Source organism: Spinacia oleracea, chromosome 5 (assembly GCF_020520425.1).
Source record: "Spinacia oleracea cultivar Varoflay chromosome 5, BTI_SOV_V1, whole genome shotgun sequence".
Classification (NCBI taxonomy): Eukaryota; Viridiplantae; Streptophyta; class Magnoliopsida; order Caryophyllales; family Amaranthaceae; genus Spinacia; species Spinacia oleracea.
The window spans coordinates 72766044-72786941 of NC_079491.1; the positions used below are offsets into that span (position 1 = coordinate 72766044).

A 20898-nucleotide genomic window follows, 5' to 3' on the forward strand; every position below is an offset into this window, starting at 1 on the left:
TAGGTTCGTTTGTTAGTAGTTGGGATCGAAAATGCCATTTTTGGCCATATATGACCTATATCGACCCAAATGACCCTTAGGCTTGCATAACGAACTTGAAATGAGTTTCATAAACATATAACTAATCATATGAATCATGAAAAAGGGTTAGAATGTGGAAATAGGTTTGTTTGTTGGTAGTTGGTATCGAAAATGACATTTTTGGCCATAAATGACCTATATCGACCCAAATGACCCTTAGGCTTGTATAACAAACTTGAAATGAGTTTCATAAACATATAACTAATCATATGAATCATGAAAAAGGGATAGAATGTGGAAATAGGTTCGTTTGTTTGTAGTTGGGATCGAAAATGCCATTTTTGGCCATAAATGACCTATATCGACCCAAATGACCCGTAAGCGTGCATAACGAACTTAAAACGAGTCTTATAAACATATAACTAATCATATAAATCATGAAAAAGATTTAGAAAGTGTACTTAGGTTCATTTGTTGATATTTGGGATCGAAAATGTCATTTTTGGCCAAATATGATCTATATCGAGCTAAGTGAGCCTTAGATGTGCATAAAGAACTTGAAATTAATCTTAATAACTTATAACTAAGCATATCAAACATAAAAAAGATTTAGAAAGTGTCCTTAGGTTCATTTGTTGATATCTGGGATCGAAAATGCCATTTTTGGCCAAATATGACCTATATCGAGCCAAATGAGACTTAGGTGTGCATAAATAACTTGAAATGAGTTTCATAAACGTATCACTAATCATATGAATCATGAAAAGCGTTAAGAATATGGAAATAGGTTCGTTTGTTGGTTGTTAGGATCGAAAATGCCATTTTTGGCCATATATGACCTATATCAACCCAAATGACCCTTAGGCATGCATAAAAAACTTGAAATGAGTTTCATAAACATATAACTAATCATATGAATCATTAAAAAGGTTTAGAATTTGAATATAAGTTCGTTTGTTGATAGTTGGGATCGAAAATGCAATTTTTGGCCATAAATGAACTATATCGACCCAAGTGTACTTAGGTTCATTTTTTGATATTTGGGATCGAAAATGCCATTTTTGGCCAAATATGATATATATCGAGCTAAGTGAGGCTTAGATGTGCATAAAGAACTTGAAATGAATCTTAGTACACTCAAAAAGTTGTTTTCGCGACCAATATTATTTATGTTTTCGAATATGAAACTTAATTTAATTTATTGGTTTGCATGTACGTTGTTCTTTTAAAGGTTTTCACAACTCCAAGGGAGGGGCCCTTCACCAAAGAGGAGTTGGATGAAGTTCGAGACAAGTGGGCTACTTACTTCAACGATTGTGAATTACCCTCAGTGTAATAATTAGAGCAGGCTTGTAGTTTTTCGTGACTCTTACATTATTTTGTTATTTATCGATTTAATTAATTACATTTGAATTAATTCGGAAATATTATTGGAAATTTGAAATTTATATCATTTTTGAGGAATGTCAAGATGATGTTTGGTGAAACAGTATTCTATAAATTATAATGCAGAATTTTATATTGCAAAATATCAGGAATTATATTGCAGGTTTTTTTTTTAAAAAAAAAAAATTAACTCAAAAGTTGCCCTTGTTTGCAACAAGAGCAACTTATGTGAAGCTTATAAGTTGCCCTTGTTTCAAACAAGAGCAACTTATGTGAAGCTTATAAGTTGCCCTTGTATGCGACAAGGGCAACTTATAAGTTTCACATAAGTTGCCCTTGTTGCAAACAAGGGCAACTTATAAGATTATAAGTTGCCCTTGTTAAGGGCAACCTTTGATAATTTCACAAAAGTGACCCCCCCATATGTTGCCCTTGCAATTGGCAACCTATAAGCCTATTTTAAGGGTAACCTATAAGGTTTTTTCCACTATTGTTCACATTTGAAATCCAGTAATTCAAATGAATTCCAGTTACCAAACACTACCTTAGGTTAAATGAATATTTTCTCCAACAATCTGCATGCCTAAAAAAACTTTGTTCTTGCTGTTTGCTTGTCAATTGTATGCATGACATTTCATTACTATACCCGTCTGGCGGTGTTACAAACCTTTTTATCAGACAAGTTCAAATAAATACTCGATAAGTCCACTAAAGGGGAAATTATATGAATTCACAAAATGGTCATAATTAATATTTAATAGCAATAAACCCAAAATTTAGCTAACAATAGGAAACCTTACAGTTTTATTGGACACATTACAAATAAAAAGTACGTGATCACAATAATACAACTTAATGGCTTAACTCAAATTTTGATAATGGAGATAATTAACACGATAAGGTGATTAACGAAAACTTGAAAATATTCAATACTTGAGGATTGGAATGATTTCTAGTGGCTTGGTTTTTTGTAAAGCAATCCCAAATTTCTCATCCATGTCTAAATCTTTTGGATTCACACCTTGTTCAAATTTCCAATTGAAAAATTCAAGTAGGGTTGCTAACATCAAAGTCAACATTCTTATAGCCAGATTCATTCCGGGGCATATCCTTCTACCTGCTCCAAAAGGTAAAAGTCCAAAATCTCTTCCTTTTACATCCACATCGATCCCCAAAATCCTCTCAGGGAAATACACTTCAGGGTTTTCCCATATCTCAGGATCTCTTCCAATAGCCCATAAGTTAACGAGTACTTGTGCATTCTTTGGTACGACAAAGCCATATAGTTCAACATCAATGTCAGCTTTACGGGGTAAGAGAAATACAGTTGGTGGGTGTAGTCGCAATGTTTCTTTGATAATGACTTGCAAGTAAGGTACTCCTGAATTAGTTTATCCTTGCCCAAGACTTGCTCGATTTCTTCCTGAACTTTAAACATCATCTCTGGTTTTCTAATTAACTCTGCCATAGCCCACTCTAAAGTACTCGATGTAGTATCAGTTCCAGCATCAAAAATATCCTGTGTTCACAAAGTATTATTAAAATCTATGCAACAAATCAAGCATTTATGTCCGAGCATCTGCAAATAACACGTCTATTTAAATTGAGAGAATAACATAGTTTTGAATTTTCTGCACTAAATTTCTTTGTAGATTTATGTGGGCGTCTTATTCATTACCCTCTTTATTTGATTTTTTTTGTAGATTTATTCATTTATGTAGGGTACGTCGAATCACTTACGTGTTACACTCTATTTTGTAGTTCTTGTTAAGTCACTTTAATGGTTCAATTATGCACCTAGATACACCTAGCAAATGTATTATATGTAGTAGTACGTGCACATGAAAAATGTATATATGGACTACACTTGTTGGATAATAATATTGACTTACGAATAGCAGATGGTTTATCTCGCCCATACTGAGCTCATTCTGTTTGTATAGATCGAGAAGAATGTCGAGCACATCATCCGTCACTGTCGTCGTCGTTGTTGTCGTTGAAGCTTCATTGGCAAGGCTGAGGGAGATTATACCTTGGAAAACAGCAATCAACTTGTCAAAATTTGACGCTAATCGTCGTCGAGTATCCGAAGGATCAACAAATCCTAAGATTGGAAAATAATCAACATAAGGTTTGATAACAAATTGAGGGAGGTAGTAAATGCAGCCTTGCCAATATCAACAGCTTGCCCTTTTTGAGCACATTCTTGTACGTACTCAAAAAGTTGTTGTACCTTGGCATGCCTAAGACTTTGGCAAGTATCAAGTCATTGGTAAGAAAGAAAATGAACGGCTGTGATCTTTCGAAAGTTACGCCACTTTGGGGAGACAGGCAACCACGACATAGTGAGTTTGTGGTGGTCGCCAGCCGTGACGGAGTTAGGTACAGTACGGTTGGACAGAGGTTGGTCTTTTTTCAAGAACATTTCTTTAGCTACTTCGGCTGAGGATACAACAACAGTTGTGACACTTCCTAGACGTAAGGATATTAGTGGGCCATGGATCTTAGCTAGATTAGAAAATGATCGATGAGGTTTTTTACCAACTTCAAGAATGTTGCCGATTATTGGAAGTGGTTTTGGGCCTGGAGGAACAAGTTTGCTAGATTTTTGGCTGCTAAAAATCATTTTAATAAAATGGTATACAATCAAACAAATGGTAAGTACCATTATTGCTAGGCTTGTGTTACCCATGGTGTTTTAATTTCTTCTAGCGTAACTATGTGTGTGTTTGTTCAAGTAAATGAATAGTACTATTTGTTGTTCTATATATAGACATATAGGGGGTATTTGGTATATGACTTATGAGAATTAGAGATGAATTAGAATTCATATAACACTACTAATGATGTATTGGTTTAATGGTTGATACTGAGGACCTATGTATAATAGGTGTTCAGTTTAAATCTCCCGTCCCCATTTATAATGTATACTCCCTCCGTATTTATTTAAGAGATACACCTGGCCGGGCACGAGTATTAAGAAAAAGAATTGAATGAAATAAAGTAATAAAACAAGTTGGGTTGAGTAGGTATTTTAATAAGAAAAACAAGTGGGGACCATGTCAATTTAGGGAGTGGGGGTGGGGGTGGGGTGTAGATATATTATTTAACTAGTTCAAAACCCGTGCCATGCACGGATGTTTATAAAAAAAATTAATTTATTATTTTTATACGTTCATGTATTGAAACTTTATTGAGATCGATCATTATTTTAAGTAAAAGATACATTCATGAAAAATGGGTAAGAAATTATAAATTAAAAATAAGATATTGTATAACCAACAAAACTAAAAGCCAAATTATGGCAAAGAAAAATGTACGTATAAATGATTCCCAAAAGCAAACTCTTCTTTTTTTAAAAAGCCAAACTCATATGTAAATGGACAAAAGACTAAAAAAAACAATTTTGACAAAAAGTTTTAATTGCCAAATACGGCACTTCCAAAGTAAACTACATTTACACGCAAACTCTTCTTCTTCCTGTACTTCATCTTCTTCGTTCCTCATCTTCCCCATTCCTATAGATCAATAATCCAAGTGTAAATTCCGGAGCATAAGAGGCTAATCCAAGTAAATTATACTAATTTCTGTGAAGACTTGGCAATGATTTTGCGTTGGAAAATCCTCCAATTATATTTCTAGATCAAGATTAAGAGGTAAATCCTCACCTTTTTTATTTTGGTCCTTAAATTTTAAAACTGAATTAGATGCTATGCATGTGATTGTCTATCAACTATGATATACATGATATGTATTTGAATTTTTTGTTAGTCATCTCTTACTTATTAATAATGTGCAGGTAAGTGTAGAATCTAGACAATCTGAACAAACCACTTGAGGTATTCATGGAAATGTAACGAATTCCAAGCCCAGTGGTATAGCTACAATGAGGTGATCATTTTTTCCAATTTATTTCAAGCCCCTGTCAATTTATTTTCAATTTATAATGAGGTGATAATTTTTTCCAATTTATTCAAGTCATCACTTCAACAAAGTCAATTTTATGTTTTACCGATTCTCCTTAGTTTCGACATTAATTAATGTTCAAAGAGTTTATGGTTCTTTAATTAGTTTCGCCATTAATCAATAGATATAGTTCAGCCATCATTCAATTGATATAGTTTCGCCTTTAATTGATGTTTAAAGAGTTTATGGTTGTATATCAATTTTCATTAGTATAATGCAACCAATATTTCCCCTGCTAAACACAATAAACCAACACTATAATACAATCAATTAATATTATATAGTATAATATCAAATAGTTACGTTAATAGTATTACCTAAATGTCTTATTGCCAAATATTAGTATCTTCGTATTTCTCCAGCCTCTAGCTATACGAATAGAATACTTCCTACAAAAAATATAAAAATGGGTTAAGTTTCTTAATTGAGACAATTATAGAGCGTGAAAAAATATGGAGATGAATCTACTAAATGTATCAATGTAACAATGTAGCGTGCAACACACAATATTACATAGTTTTTTAAATAGATGAAATATATAGGAATACCTTACTAAGCCAAATTTTGGAATACTTCTTTGTATACTACATTGGTGGTAGTATTAGAAATTCGACCTTCCTTATCACATATCAAAATTTTTAGTCCACTTCTCCTTGTAACCCTTGATATTGCTACATAAAGTTGGCCATGGCTAAAAACAGGTCTTGGAAGATACAAGCCCACATGTGAAAGAGATTGTCCTTGACTTTTGTTTATAGTCATGCCTAGGGATGGCAGTGGGTAATGGACCCGACCCGGATCCGTGGATCCAGATCCGTTTTCAACGGATCTGGATCCTCAATTTTTGGACCCGACGGATCCGGGTAGGATATGGATCCTTGGTTTTAAAAACGGATCTGGATCGGGTCCTAAGTCATTACCCAGATCCGGATCCGTTTACCCGTGTTTATAAAAAATATATATAAAAATATAAAAATAAAGACTTAAGAATTGTAGTATTATTGAAGTTTTTGAACTTTTAATATTATTTATGTTGGATTTGTTAAATTTTATTTTAGTGAATGCTTGTATGGACAAATAGCGTTGTTATTGAAGTTTTATCGTTTTAAGGTTAAAATGAAAATTAAGGTCGTTTGATGAAAAAATAAGTTAGGATCCGTTTTGGATCCGTTTTGGACCCAGATCCATAGGATCCGTCGGATCTGGATCTGGATCCTCAAATTCATTACCCAGCGGATCCGGGTAGGATTTGGATCCTTGCCTAAAAAACGGATCTGGATCCGGATCCTATAGGATCCGGTCCAGATCCTACCCGTTGCCATCCCTAGTCATGCCAAAACAAACAACCAATGGATATTGTCTTCGTTGAAGTTTGAATGGTAATCTTGAGTCAGATGGGCTTAAGATCATTCGAGGTATATATACTTTGTGCCCAATGTTGTTTCCTGAAATAATCTTAGCCTCAATTATATGGTTACCCAACTGAGTGATAACTAACCTAGTGCCATTACATAAACCCGATGATTTGTCTATGTTTCTGAGTAGCATAACTGGGACACCAATCTTCAGTCGAAGGACATGATTCGGTAAGCCGGAACATTTAACACTATTTAAATAGTCAGTTGAATATACATCTTTATCACTCTGCATATTGTTTCTGTCTGCTTTACATATACTGTCAGAGCTTAGATATGTTCTCTCTTCTCCTAGTATCAAAGACAACATGTGTTCATTAACCTTCTCTACACAGTCATGGGTCGGGGCAAGAATTGCTCTTTCTTGAAAGTATTTTTGATCCTCCAAATTTTCTAGTAGAGAAGGATAAACAGTATCTACAATTGCTGCAATGGGGCTATTTGTTTATCTCTTACCAATATATCATTTGGGATCTCTATGATTTCTTCACCGTCATTAGGCTCCCCTTCTCTACCGTCTCCAATTCTCAATATCCACTCTGAGAATTCTTGGTTGTTTTACCCTCTTCAATAGTGCCAGGAGTGGCAGGGGTAGCATTAGTAGGATAACCAAGGATCGCAGCAAATTCATCTGGCAAAGGACATATTTCGTTGCCCCGAAAGACAAAAACATGATGATCGGAATCCCAGAAGCTTAGGGCTGCATGCAGAAAATTATAGTCAATATTAATTTGTTGTAAGCCTAAAAGTGCCTCTAAGTGGTATTCTTTTAACAAAGCCTTTTCTGTAGGAGTAAGGGCCCGTAGCCAACGCCTAACAGCCCGTTGGAGTGAGAAAGTAGGAATCGACATGACGAAAGCAAGGAGTAACTAAAACACAGCAAAGAAAGAAGGAAATTGAGAGTGATGGAAAATAGGGACGTATCTAGCCCCTATATATAGCTGAACGCATCAAGTGACATCCTGATCCAGAAATCCGAAAGTCAAAATTCTCCAGGAAAGGACTTTCAGCGCCCGAAGTTGGGCGCCGAAATAATTAACGCCCAGTCTTGGGTGCCGAAAATGCAGCCCAAGGCCCAGATTTCACAAAACGCGGAACAGGAAAAGACTTAAAACCGTGTTGCTAGAGGCCCTATTGCAATTAAGATCAAGCCCAAAAGCACCTTTAAGCTCTTAAATAGCAAAAATGAATGGTAAAACTTGGTCGAAACTTAGACTTGTCTCAAGGAACATATATGTACACTTTTCAAAACAAATATGAAATATCAAGGTCATTCTTCGAAACACTAAAAAATGTTGTTAAGTCGTTGGTTTCTCAAATAAAAAATGTTTGATATTAATCCAGGCCAAGCTAAACCGGATGATATTAAACCTTGTCGCCCGAAGACTGAAGTCGCACCCCATGACTTCGCCAAAATAGCACACCACTATGAAAGGTCGCTCGCACATACGAGCACGACCCCAAACATGATTAAAAGACGTTATGAAATATGCGAAAAATGACCAACCAAGCCCGAGTGCTTGGGGGCTCGCGAAAAGTATACTCCAACAAACAGTGCGCAATCGAAATCACATTCCCGGACTACGCTATACGCCGTCCCATGTTTGGATAATCTCAAAAGAACAGGTTCGACCTCAGAAAAGGGTCGTCATTGACACTTGTACATGGTCCTCTGATCAAAGACCAAGTAGTGGCAAAAATCGAGCCGTAAAGACTAGCTCAAAACCATGAAAGCAGACGGTCGCAAGACAAAGGTCCGTCTAAACCCGTTGTCAACCCACGTTCAGGTCACAACTAAATTTGAGCATCCCTCGAAAGAATTCGCTCTTGCAAGAATGAACAAAAGAAATTCTCAAAAAAGAAATCACGATGAAAAAATAGGAAACTTGCCCATCTCAGTTGGCAAGATCACGTCACGAACCACGCGAGTTCCAAAACGAAAAACGAATTCAGGGACGTCCACCCTTAGCGGACAGGGTTCGCCCACCCCCAGCGGGCGGGGTCTGCGTCACTAGCCGCGCAGATCCTCAGTTTTCGAAAAATAGAATCTTCAAAAAACAAAATGAAACAGGCTCGCCATCTTCAGCCGGCGGGGTCTACGGCGCAAACCACGTAGGTCCTTATTTTCAAAATATAAACACAAAACAAATTTCAAAATAGATTCGTCCACTTCTATCGGACGGGGTGTCCACCCTTAGCGGACAGGTTCGCCATCTTTAGCCGGCGGGGTCTACGTCACAAACCGCTTAGGTCCTTATTTTCAAATTTCAAAAATAGATTCGTCCACTTCTATGTGACGGGGTGTCCACCCTTAGCGGACAGGCTCGCCATCTTTAGCCGGCGGGGTCTGCGTCACTAACCGCGCAGGTCCTTAGTCGCTGCAGCGATAACTTTTTCTGGTTTTCCGTTTTTCCAAAAAAGAACGATGTGAGTAGCTTTCCCTTTTTCCAAAGATTGGTTTTCCGTTTTTTCCAAAAAAGAACGATGTGCTGGGTTTTCCTTCGTTTTACGTCCCATAAAAAACAAGAGGGTTTTCTCGTTTAGCTAACCCTGAAAATGAGAATCTTTAAAAACATTTTTACCTCGTGATTGGGCTTGGCCAGGCCCAATTACACTTTATAGCTTTGATTTCGAAAACATCTGTAGCTACTCCCAATGACAAAGTGAGGGAGTTTCTACGCACCTTTAGATCCTTCCAATGACAAAGTGAGGAAGTTTCTATACTATCCGTTGACAAATCCCAATGACACGTGAGGGATATGTCGACACTTCAAGTGATGACCCTTAAGTCAAATGTTATCACTCGGGGGCTCGTGAGACCCTCGCCAAAACGGGTCACCATGGCTTGTGCGACGCACTCCGTCTAATACTTTGACCATCGTCTTACTCCAAGACTCAGTCAAAGTGGGGGCTAACTGTAGACACCTACTTTTTTCCCCATTCCCGAAAGGGAAGCTTCGATGATGAAAGCATAAATCTCCACTTGACAACGCATCTCCTATAAAATAACGAATCTCAATTCCCCTTTTCATTTCACCCGAAACCTGCTATTTATAGAAACCTGCTATTTATGGAAACCTGCTAAAATAGTAAACTGCCGTAATGGGTAGTTGTTAAAAGTGGCAAGTCATAAAAGATAGAAACCTGTCAGAATTAGGTGTTGCACTCCAACATAAATCATAAGTGAGATAGAGATTATGAGAGAATCCTATTCCTAATATGATTCGAAAATAAGAGTCACGTATTAATTAAAATCCTAACGAGCCTAGAGTTCGTAACGGGCACAGACGCATTTCGTCACAAGGTTAATACGCACTAAAAGACTCGATTAAGTCTCAAACACTCCGGATTCTAGGAATAGAATCCGAATCTGACTAAGAAAACACTCCAGATCCTATTTTCAACGCCTGGCTCCGGGCGCTGAAATCTTCGGCGCCCAGGCCTGGGCGCTGAAATTACCTGGGACGTATTCTTTCCTAATTCCTTGTGGATTAGAGCTCTACAAATCTATCTTTCCACGAAATCTTTTCTATAAATATAGCCCAATTTCGACGTGAAAAAAGGAACACACAATTATTATTCTGAGTATTGACTCTAAACCCCTAAGCCTAAGCCTCACGCTGCAAAACTGATCACGCGTTCTGTCGCAATCGATCCATAAATCGAACAGAACGTATCCTTTCCCATAATTTGAGATTCGTTAAATAAAAGGAGAAATAGCAAAGTCAAAGTGGTTAGTTTTCTAAGAACCGTGACGCACCTCTCAAGGGTGCGTCGTAATGTGTCCCTTTTCTATGATTTAATTGCTTTCCTCGCCCTTTTATGAACTGTTAAACTAACTAAATCTGATTGTTCGATCACGCCTAATAAATATGATATTTTTGGGAAATTGGATTATCATGCTAGGTCCCTTAAAACAATCTAAATCAGATAATCGCGCTCGATCTAGTACTATATGTTGCATATTGTTAAAATCAACTCAAATTAGTTTAATAGTTAACACATGTCCCTTCAATTATTTATGCTGAGCTAGTAAGGATATCCTGCCTCTGGAGTTATCGAAGAGCGAGTACTCCTCTCAATAGTTACAGTCCCCCGAACCCTCAATCTCTACCTTGCGGGTGTATGTTGAGAGATCCCCACACCAGCGATCACAAGGGAACCTACGGCCGTCGTGGTCAAACATAATTGCACTCCCTTTATGTCACGATAACCGGGTTTTGTCAGTTTTTCTCATTGTCGTTAAAAACTGAATGGCGACTCCTATATTACTAGTCAATTGGGTGTAAACTCACAGGAAATCCAATTACACTTGATTTGACAAAAAGAAACGTCACACCCACGAGGGACAAGGTCACGCATTAGCCTCGTGCTTTTTCGACCCCCTCACACCAAGGTTCAGTGTATTTCCCTTAACATGAAAGTGCATTATGTTTAGTCACTTTTAAAAGTTACAGTTTAGTGTTAATTTTGATGGGAATACTCACTGCTTTGGATTATTTGATGATGTTGATAATTGCCATCTTCTGTTGTATGTTGTAAGATTTGGTTTGTTTGTTGACATTTGCTTGTCGTTGCAACTGGGTCATTAAATGTATTCAAAAGTGTTTAGATGAATGTAATAATAATATTAATAATAATAATAATAATAATAATAATAAAAAAAAAAAAAATTATTGTTATGGTTGTATACAGTGAAAGATTCTTATCTTACCATTAGTTCGAGGGCAATGTGCTTGGGATATTTGTGCAAGCAATTGTTGAGTTCCTAATGGAATTATGACCTGGTCTTCAAAGTTATACAATCTTCGTTGCCTCACGCTACGGGATGTTGTACTGGAGTTGGATCGGGACCTTGGGTTGGCTCCTAATTGGAGTCTTTATTGTTTACTTATTTGTGGATCACTTTATGCATAGGTTTAAAAATTTATTATAGGTAATGCATTTTAAATATTAATAACTTCTTACCATTATTCCTTGTTGACTCACTTGCTGGTAGTGTTTCCCGTTTTTTTTTTGGAAGTTCCTTTAGTCTATTCCTCCTTTGTGTAATAATACATTTCCTTAAGAATCGAGCATGTCTTGCCCTGTCCCCATTCTCCATCCTTCTAAAATGTCAATTTTTTAAACTGTAAAGCTGGACCATGGGAATTAAAGATAACATAGTAATGCCAAAAGTTTAAAATTTTTAAATGCTCCTAATATACTTTACTTGTATTGAATTTTTTAAAATTGTTTATAGTTTAGGTTCTTCATCTTTTTGGGTGCCTTTTTTTTACATGGATATGTAATATGTTATTAGGTCAACAAACGATAATAAGAAGTAATGAAAATAAAAATACAGCAATCCACATTTTTAAAAAAAGACTTGTGAAGTCTATTATTTCCTCAGTCTTACAACATGAGAGTCATATGACTCGTTTAATCACCCTTAACATACTCTACCCAGATCCTTTGTTATCCCTATTTAGCAATTTGGCCAGTTGTTCTTTTAGTGATCTATTTTCAGCACATTCTTGAAAGTAGTAGCGCTTTAAATCAAGAAAATTCATCTCTTCTTTGGTCAACTTAATTTCAGCAATACGGCGCTTCTTTCTTTGATGCATACATGTAGTGTAATTAATGTCGGCCACATCAAAGTTTAAGTTTTCTTGTAGTTTACGAACCGCTTTTTCGGCAGCAGATTGTGTTGCCTTTGCCATGTTCTTGCATAGTTTACTACCCAATTTAATTTCCAGTCCTTTGTTTGTTGTAATCTGGATGTTGTCTTGTACTTTTGTTGTTTTTTCTTGTAATATTGTTTGTATAGTGGTTGAGGGAGATTGTACCACTGAATGATCTCAGCAAGCAGTGTTGTGAAACTTATGCTGAATAGCTTCCTGATATTCGTCATTATCTCTAGGGAATTAAAAACATGTTAGGTCTGAATGATCTTATAGGTTTTAAGATGCATAGCTTTTAAAAGCGACATACTTTGAATTATGTGGTATTGTTTAAGGGATTCCAATTAACTCATTTGACTTTCTACATTCTATGTGTAATTTGTAGTAATGTTCTTCAACAAACTAAATAATGATTCGACACATGAGTAATAAGGACGATAGGACTATTGAAACATACATTGCAATTGCTTGTTAATTATATAGGTAATAGGATTTCTTACCTGGTAGCGAAGAACACGTTCCCTCCTCGCTTGAGGTTCACGGATCAGAATGTTCTTGTGCCTTTTATGCTCCAGCAGACATTCTGAAACAATGTGCAGGTGTTGAATTATATAAATTGCAGATTTTATTTTTCACATATATTTAGCATGAAAATGCACCTTTTAGGAAAAGGGAACTTACTAAGATGAATGCGATAGTAACAATAAGCTTCCTGCAAAGAAGAAACATGGAAAACATGTTAGATGAAATTACCCATATGTTTAACCTTTCAAAGAGGAATTTTTCCTGAAATCCTAAAACTGTTAGTATTGGGAACTCAAAGATTGTTGACATTGTGTGAATACCTTTTACAGTGATTTGAACAGATGATTGTTAAGAAGCATTGGATGCATTATATACATAGATCACAATATAGGCATTGAGATGTCAGTAGTAAATGCATGACTGTGAATGCTGAAAACTGTAACTGATGTTTACAATTATTGGGAAGACCTATAAATTTGTAACTGATAACCTAATATTGAAGTCAAACTGAATAGCCAGTAATCATCATCATTAATATTAAAGTATAGATTACTAAGCAATCTTAAAGTTGGCATCCAAGATATTTTAATGCATGTTGCCTAAACTAACGTATATGTTAACCTATCGCTTCAGGATTTTTTATCTCATCAGGAAGAAAATGATTCGGCCAACAGTTGCAACCTATATTGTCAGTTTGTAGTTTCTTTTCCCTAATTTATATTGATTGGTCATTGTTTCCAAGGAGTTTTAAGGACAAATTCAGAAGACAATTTCCTATCGAACCCCCTTTAAACTTGCTTCCAACAGGTTTTCTACACTCTCTACGTCTCTTATGCTCAAATCTGACAGCTCTTCACCCATGAGTTTTCTGTAATGAACGCGATGAATGTTATGTTTTTCTCCTAGAAGAAGTCCAAGTAAAAACGTTATCCTGCATAATCATCTCTCTTGCTAAAGAAACAAAGGGATTAAAAGAGAGCAAATTAGTTACCGGTCGCTCTCTTCTAACAGTTGTAGTTGCTGCCTAAATCTTGCTGCCTCCCTTTTCCAGACCTGGGAACCAAGTGAAACAGATAAAATAAATGGATCCAAAGGCCTTATCTATAGTTTGGATTCATTTATTTTATCTTTTTAACTTGGTCTAAATGGAAGGTCAACCTATCAAATGGCAACTTGGTGAAAAGTATCCAGAATAGCTAGTTAAAATGGTTTAACCTTCGCATCGGTCAATTTACAACCTCTTTCATGAATGCAGCCTCCAACATCTACAACAATGATAACAAAGAATCAGGAACATCTACAAAATAATGTTATTGTAACTAAATAATCAGTCAATACGAAAAAGTTTATCCATAGTTTATCCAACTAAAGAAGTTAATCAACATTTTCAATTCAAGCAACAACCTCCTACTGCATGCACAAACTTTGGAAATAATAAAATCAACCCGTTGACTGCATTGAACCAAGTGCACAGTAGAACTCCAACTTTCTTGATTTGATTCCGGTCAGATTTCCAGAATCGACTTTAATACCCAATTTCTTTAACAGACATACCACTAAGTATCAAAGTTCAAATAGACCTGGCCACAACTAAACTAAAATAAAAACGGACCAATATAAAGAGAGGCTAGACAGGGGTTATGCCAAAGCTGTTATTATTAGAATCATGTTAAGGTTTGTATTAGAATCAAAGATATTAAACCACTTTCTGTTATTATTACTGCTAGTTGACTGATCATCCAGTTTAATATCATGAGCTGATAACATCAGCACTTCTGACATAGTTTCGACATTCAGAAAGAAGACCTTGGGACTCATATCAGATGAGTGACATGAAGGGAGGTAGTATCTGCAAACAACTTCCCTCCCTCTGATGGTTTGATTACTTTGTAATCTATCATCACGGCATTTGATGGAATACATTACTTCAAAAAATGACTTCATGGTAATTTGATTACTTTTTGTTCTATCATCATTGCTTTTGAGTGGAATACGTTACTTAAAAACAATTCAAAAAATGACTCCATGGTTTGATTACAATACATTACTTAAAAAACAAATGAATTTATTAAAAAAAACGTTTGTTGTATACAATCAAGCAGTTGATTGATTTTCCTCTTAAAAAACCAATTGACTGTTTCTTTGTCTTTTTCGCGCAATGAGCAAGCAATATATATTGTTCTGGTCAATTTCCAGCAACTTTAAACTCAAAAATCTGGAGAATAACATCTAACAGAACCAACACTTGACGAAAAGAGCTAAAAATACGAAAATAAAGCTACAAAGAATGTCCCTGATTCATACAGACCAGGTTCTGCACAAATAAGAAATACACAATTTATTTAACAGACATAATTAAGGTGATTCGTAGCTTAAATTGGCGAGGTTTTTTACGATATTTATCAGGCGTAAAGAACAGAAATAAGAACATTCGTACATTTTCCCTTTCCCCAATTACTAAAAAAAATAAAATTGATTCGAATGATTTCAGGTGAACATTAGACAGATTAACTGCAATTCGATAATCAATTATCATCATCTTTTCAATACAACCAAATTGATTCGAATTTCAGGTGAAATTCAGACAGGTTATTTGATTGCAAATCGATAATCAAATACCATCTTTTTTTCAACACAACAAAATTGATTAGAATGATTTCAAGTGAAATTTAGTCAGATTATTTGCAATTCAATAATCAAATATCATCTTGCTCTTCAATACAACATAAATTAATGATTAAAATCAATAAATGAGAGAAAACTTACCATCGTCTTTGAATGGATTCCTAAACCACCATTGAAGAGCAAGAGGAATAACACTTGATGATGCGGCATCACCCATGAATGAATTTTTCAGTTAAAGAGTTAAAATCCTTTGGGTGAAAGAAGGTGGAGATCAATCAAAGTAAGGAACATCACTTTGACAGCAATTTAGTGGGAAGAAATTGGGAACTGACCGGTTAGCCTCACAACAACAACCCAAAAAAAAGAAAAATATTTAATAAATCATAAACAGGAAGAGGAGGCCACGTGGCACACAAATCTTGCTGTTTTAAAATATTAGGATAGATATTCATTAGAAGAAAAATGAAAACCATTGGTTGAATTGGTTTTGCTCAATTGACTTTTATCAATTGACGTGCCTTCAACATTTCCTTTGGTACGGCGACCTATAGAGGTTGATTCACCAGATATACAACCTATTCATAGTAGTAAATCGACATTCCTTATTAAACACTATAATTTTTAGTTGTTTATATAAAATTATTCAAACTTTAACATTGTGATTGAACTTACCATTTGATATATCTCTCAACGGAATTCTTGTTTGATTGGTTGGCCTCTCTGATTCATGTGCTACTCTTTGCCGTTTTTCTCTTCTGATTAATATTCTGTTCATCCTTGCTTGCTTAGCATGAAGTGGTTCCATATTATGCCTCAAAATAACCTTGGGGACTCCAAGTAAATATTTTGAAGCTAATGGCTGAACAATATTTAAAGTGATACACTTTCGGCGTTTCTAAAAAGATAAGATAACAGAATAAAAATAAAATAAAATAAAAGATAAGTAAGGAAGATAAGATAAGATAACACAATTTGAAAATAAAGATTATACCAATCTAAGTTAGTTATCATGTACAGTTATAAGACGCCAAATAAGATATACTTTCATTATCATTAGGAAGGTGCTTGTACCTATTTTAAATGACAAATATTTATCTTATTGTTTGACTAAATTTATCCTATCTTTCTAGGCGTAGAAGATAAATTTTTCCAACAAAAAGTAGTTGAGGTAATATTCCATATACCATAAAGATCAATTTAGTTAGATAGTAGTCATCCCTTAACAACAATGACGATCGGGTGATATCCTACTTTAATTTTATTCTCTGAAATTATACGGAGTACTAGAATAGAAGCCCGTGCGATGCACGGATTAATATTATTAAACTATCAATAATTGTAAATCTTTTTAGAGGGAAAGATAGAGTAGGTTATCAATAATTTTACTTAACAAACATGCACCGCATAGGATATAAATGTATCATAGTTTTTATTATTATAGAAGTCTATATTTTAAGTTAATTTATTAAGCAACTCCGTTATCTTAATGAAAAATGACGATGATAGTTTATCACCTTCAAAGTTAGGTCCTACGTACTGGGCTCCATTTAATCATTTTTGTTGATCTCCATTTAATCTTATTTTGTTGTAATTTGGTGTTTGCTTCCTATAACGTGTTTGGCTTTAGTTTGACAATAGTCCAATCAAGATTACCCCTTCCAATAAGGTAAAGTAATGCTAATAATTACAGAGTACTCCGTATTAATTAGATGTTTATGATTAGCTAGAGTTTTTTCTAAAAATATTTGTTAGAAAAATAGAATATGGTCATATGCTAAGATCTTCACCTGTATGGATGTATTAATATTGACGCCCTTAATTCATACGATGGTAGGTCACATATTCAAATTCCCCTAATTCATTCGAACCTTAAAAAAAGTACGCACCAAAAAAATAATCTACAGTCCTATGATAAAGAATATTACTACAAACCAACTAAGATAATTTCAAAAGTTCAAGAACAATAGTTAATAGCGTAGGGGAAATTCTTCTTAAAACTCTATTGCAATACATTTTCTACATCCCACAGTCACACACTAATATCAACATGATTTAACATAATTAGAAATTTATAATACACAATTAAATAGTATTAAAAAAATGTACATAATTATGAATAGAAATTAAATATAGGGATATTTTTATTATGACACAACATATTGTCATATACTCCGTATGAATTACGTGTTACAAGCAAAACAATTCGCTGCACAAGGCAGACAAATTCGTAGGAACTATTATACCCCTTGAAGCACCACGAACCATTGCATTTACACGCGCAACATAATCAAGCAAGAGTATACAATTGTCCACCTTCAAGTATACCTTTGATTTACATGCCATGACACCACACATGGATGCAAATCCACAAAAACCCACATCAAATTTGATGTTCAACCAAGTATTAAGGAAGGGGATTGTTTGTTGACTGCCATCTTTTAAGAAAGCATTACCTCGGAACCCACTTGTAACTGTGCAGGAAGCTAGCTCAGCCACGGCAATCTGACTGCATTCATGAAGTCTTTCATTGATTTCTTCAGCCATAGCATCCCAATAAGAATTTGATATAATTTCCCCTTGAATTAACATAAGGGCGGGATCATCGGAAACTCAAACTTGTGTTTGTCTCTCTACATACCCATAGTTGATTATAGCCTGATGAATTTATAAGAGAATTAGATACGTTTAATCACAATCCTTAACTTATCCGAGCATCGTTTGATAACATTTGAAATTCTATCTTATTTTTAAAACCGGATAATTAAATCTTTTTTCTCTTATTATCTTTTACTTAACACTAATTTATCTTTTTAATTACTTCTAACAAAATTTATCTCTTATTATTTATTTTATTTTATTTTAAAAATCTGAAATATATTATTCTTTGATGACGTGGAAATCCTACATGGCGCTCCAAATGCTCTCCAAAAAACTCCCCTTTATATATATATATTAGATTATTTTATATTTTATAATTTTAGTATTATGTATGGTGTTACATTGGTACACTACAACAAACAGGATCAAAGAGGGCGAAAAATGTCGCCCTCTTTGATCAAAATATCGCCCTTTTATCAAAGAGGGCGAAAAATGTCGCCCTCTTTGATCAAAATATCGCCCATGTCTAGGGATTGTTCTTCTCCATGGAATATCCAAGGATTGTAGTCAGGCTCTATTCCTACTCGGAAAAGATGGGCACGCATTGTCTCTCTATCATGGTCGATATAATTTCGACACTTCAAACAAGGACACCTTTTCTTAGCCCCAGTATTAGGGATTGTGTCCTTGAAAGCAAATTCGAGAAAACTTTTAACACCATTTCGGTAAGTTGGTTGTAGCCGATTGCTCAACCCTTGAATATGCATCCAACTCCTATCATTATCCATGCTATCTAGCAAAAGATTGGAAATAATTATAGGGGTGGGGAGGCACAATCATTTTCACCTATCCACTTCAATTTTCATTAACTAGTGATAAAATATTTTTTATCACTAGTTAATGAAAAAAACTGGAAGCATGTGTATAATAAGATCGCATATTATAAAAAAATCTGAATTGTTTGCTAAATTTTTTATCACTAGATTCAGAAACTTTAGCTGATCTGAATTGTTTGCTAAATTTTGAGAAATAGGGTCTCAAGAGTCAAGACATATGAATTGATCCAAGTATTAACGTTACCAGAAAACAAAATCAACCAAATCCAAACACATGTTCATCAGGAATGCCAGAATGCCATGATTCACTGGCAAAGCTATAAGGAAAAAATGTTTGCACTACAATACAGGAAAATACAGACAGCTAGTCTTTCCCTTAATAAAGGAACACAAAGTTTTAAATGTTATAATTGGGATGCAGATCAGAGTGTCAGACCCAAACACCAACCACAAAAAAAAGAAGCGGGGGACCGACAATAGAACCTAATTTTAGCTTGAACTTCTGGAGTTAGCAAAGTCTGCATATTACCTACATTAGCAAAGTTGGACATACTATAGAGCAGAGTAAAACCATATTTGATCATTATACTACACTCTAAATCCTAAAACCATGAAAATAATAAATTAAAAAACTAAACTGCACTTATTAGCAATTGACAAAAACTACTATTTATCAGGTCAACTACTATAAAAAAAACTGATATACATCAGGCATACTGAAAATTAAAAGATATGAACACTGTATTGAATCTCATATTGTTTTTATGGGACATTTCTTCTGTTGGACGTTGTCACTAATCATATTGAATACTGACAGCTACAGAAGTACTCTAACAGATAATTTACGCCACCGTTAATTCAAATTCCTATTCACAAGTTCCTGTCCACAAGGGAGCTAACCTTTAATTCTTAAAGTCATGGGTTCCTAGCATTCTGAAAGTAGCGATAACTCTGATCTGTTTGGTTGTTGGCGAAGCAAATACCTCAAATCATAATGACAGTCATAATTAAAGAAGAGAAACCCCTCAAACTTCTAACTCTTTTGAGGTATTCACATCATCTGGGACCGTGAAGAACTCAAACATAACACATAACCTAATAATGCAGTCATAGACAAAATGTTATCATAAACAACTAAAACTTCAATTACATTTATAAGTACATAACGTCATAATCTGTCAGGATCTTATAACATTACAGAAGAAAGATTAATTCTCCCACTTAGCTGATTAACTATTTGATTATTTAACAAACAAATGTTATAACTCTTCCATTAGTTTAACATAATTACAGGTAAAATGAAAGGAGAACAATAAAAGGGATATCCATTTAAATAGCATTACCTTTCTCAAATTCAAAAGCAAGATCAAAGCCTAATTCCGAACAAATTAAATTTCCCATGGATTCAATTTAATCAAATTCAATTGAATCAAACTGAAGTAAAGAAATATAAACAAAATTAAAACATGAAATTGATGATTTTGGAGAGAGTAAAAACCTTCTCAGAGTACTGACAGGGAACGCAAGGACCAGAAGGAGAGCACTCAAAAATAGTTTCCGACGCCCTATTCCTTCTTCTTCTTCGTTTTTTCTCTACTACATACAACAACAAATCATAAACAATATGACACCAGTTACTGTACAAATCCTAATTCGTCACTTAGGTTCAAAATTCAAATACCAGCTCACAAAAAAAAAAACGCAAACAGAGAAGAGGTTGAACAAATACGATACCAGACGAACTTCAGGGGAACTTCAGATAGGCGACCTCAACAAAATTTCAGGCAAACTCTACCAAATTTCAGGCGAACCAAAATGCATAATATTAGGGTTTATGACCAGCGAATTGAAGATTGAGAAGGA

The 20898-nt window shown here is 34.9% G+C and overlaps 1 long non-coding RNA gene and 1 pseudogene across 1 annotated transcript; one reads left to right on the plus strand and one right to left on the minus strand.

Annotated features, from left to right (window-relative positions):
• Positions 1-2188: 2188 nt before the first annotated feature.
• LOC110790692 (cytochrome P450 76AD1-like) lies at positions 2189-4734 on the minus strand (annotated as a pseudogene).
• A 190-nt stretch (positions 4735-4924) lies between these two features.
• Positions 4925-11764, plus strand: LOC110790695 (uncharacterized). The gene is made up of 3 exons (XR_002533893.2): positions 4925-5063; positions 5207-5298; positions 11484-11764. It is a non-coding gene; the product is annotated as an uncharacterized lncRNA (long non-coding RNA).
• The last annotated feature ends 9134 nt before the right edge of the window (positions 11765-20898 follow it).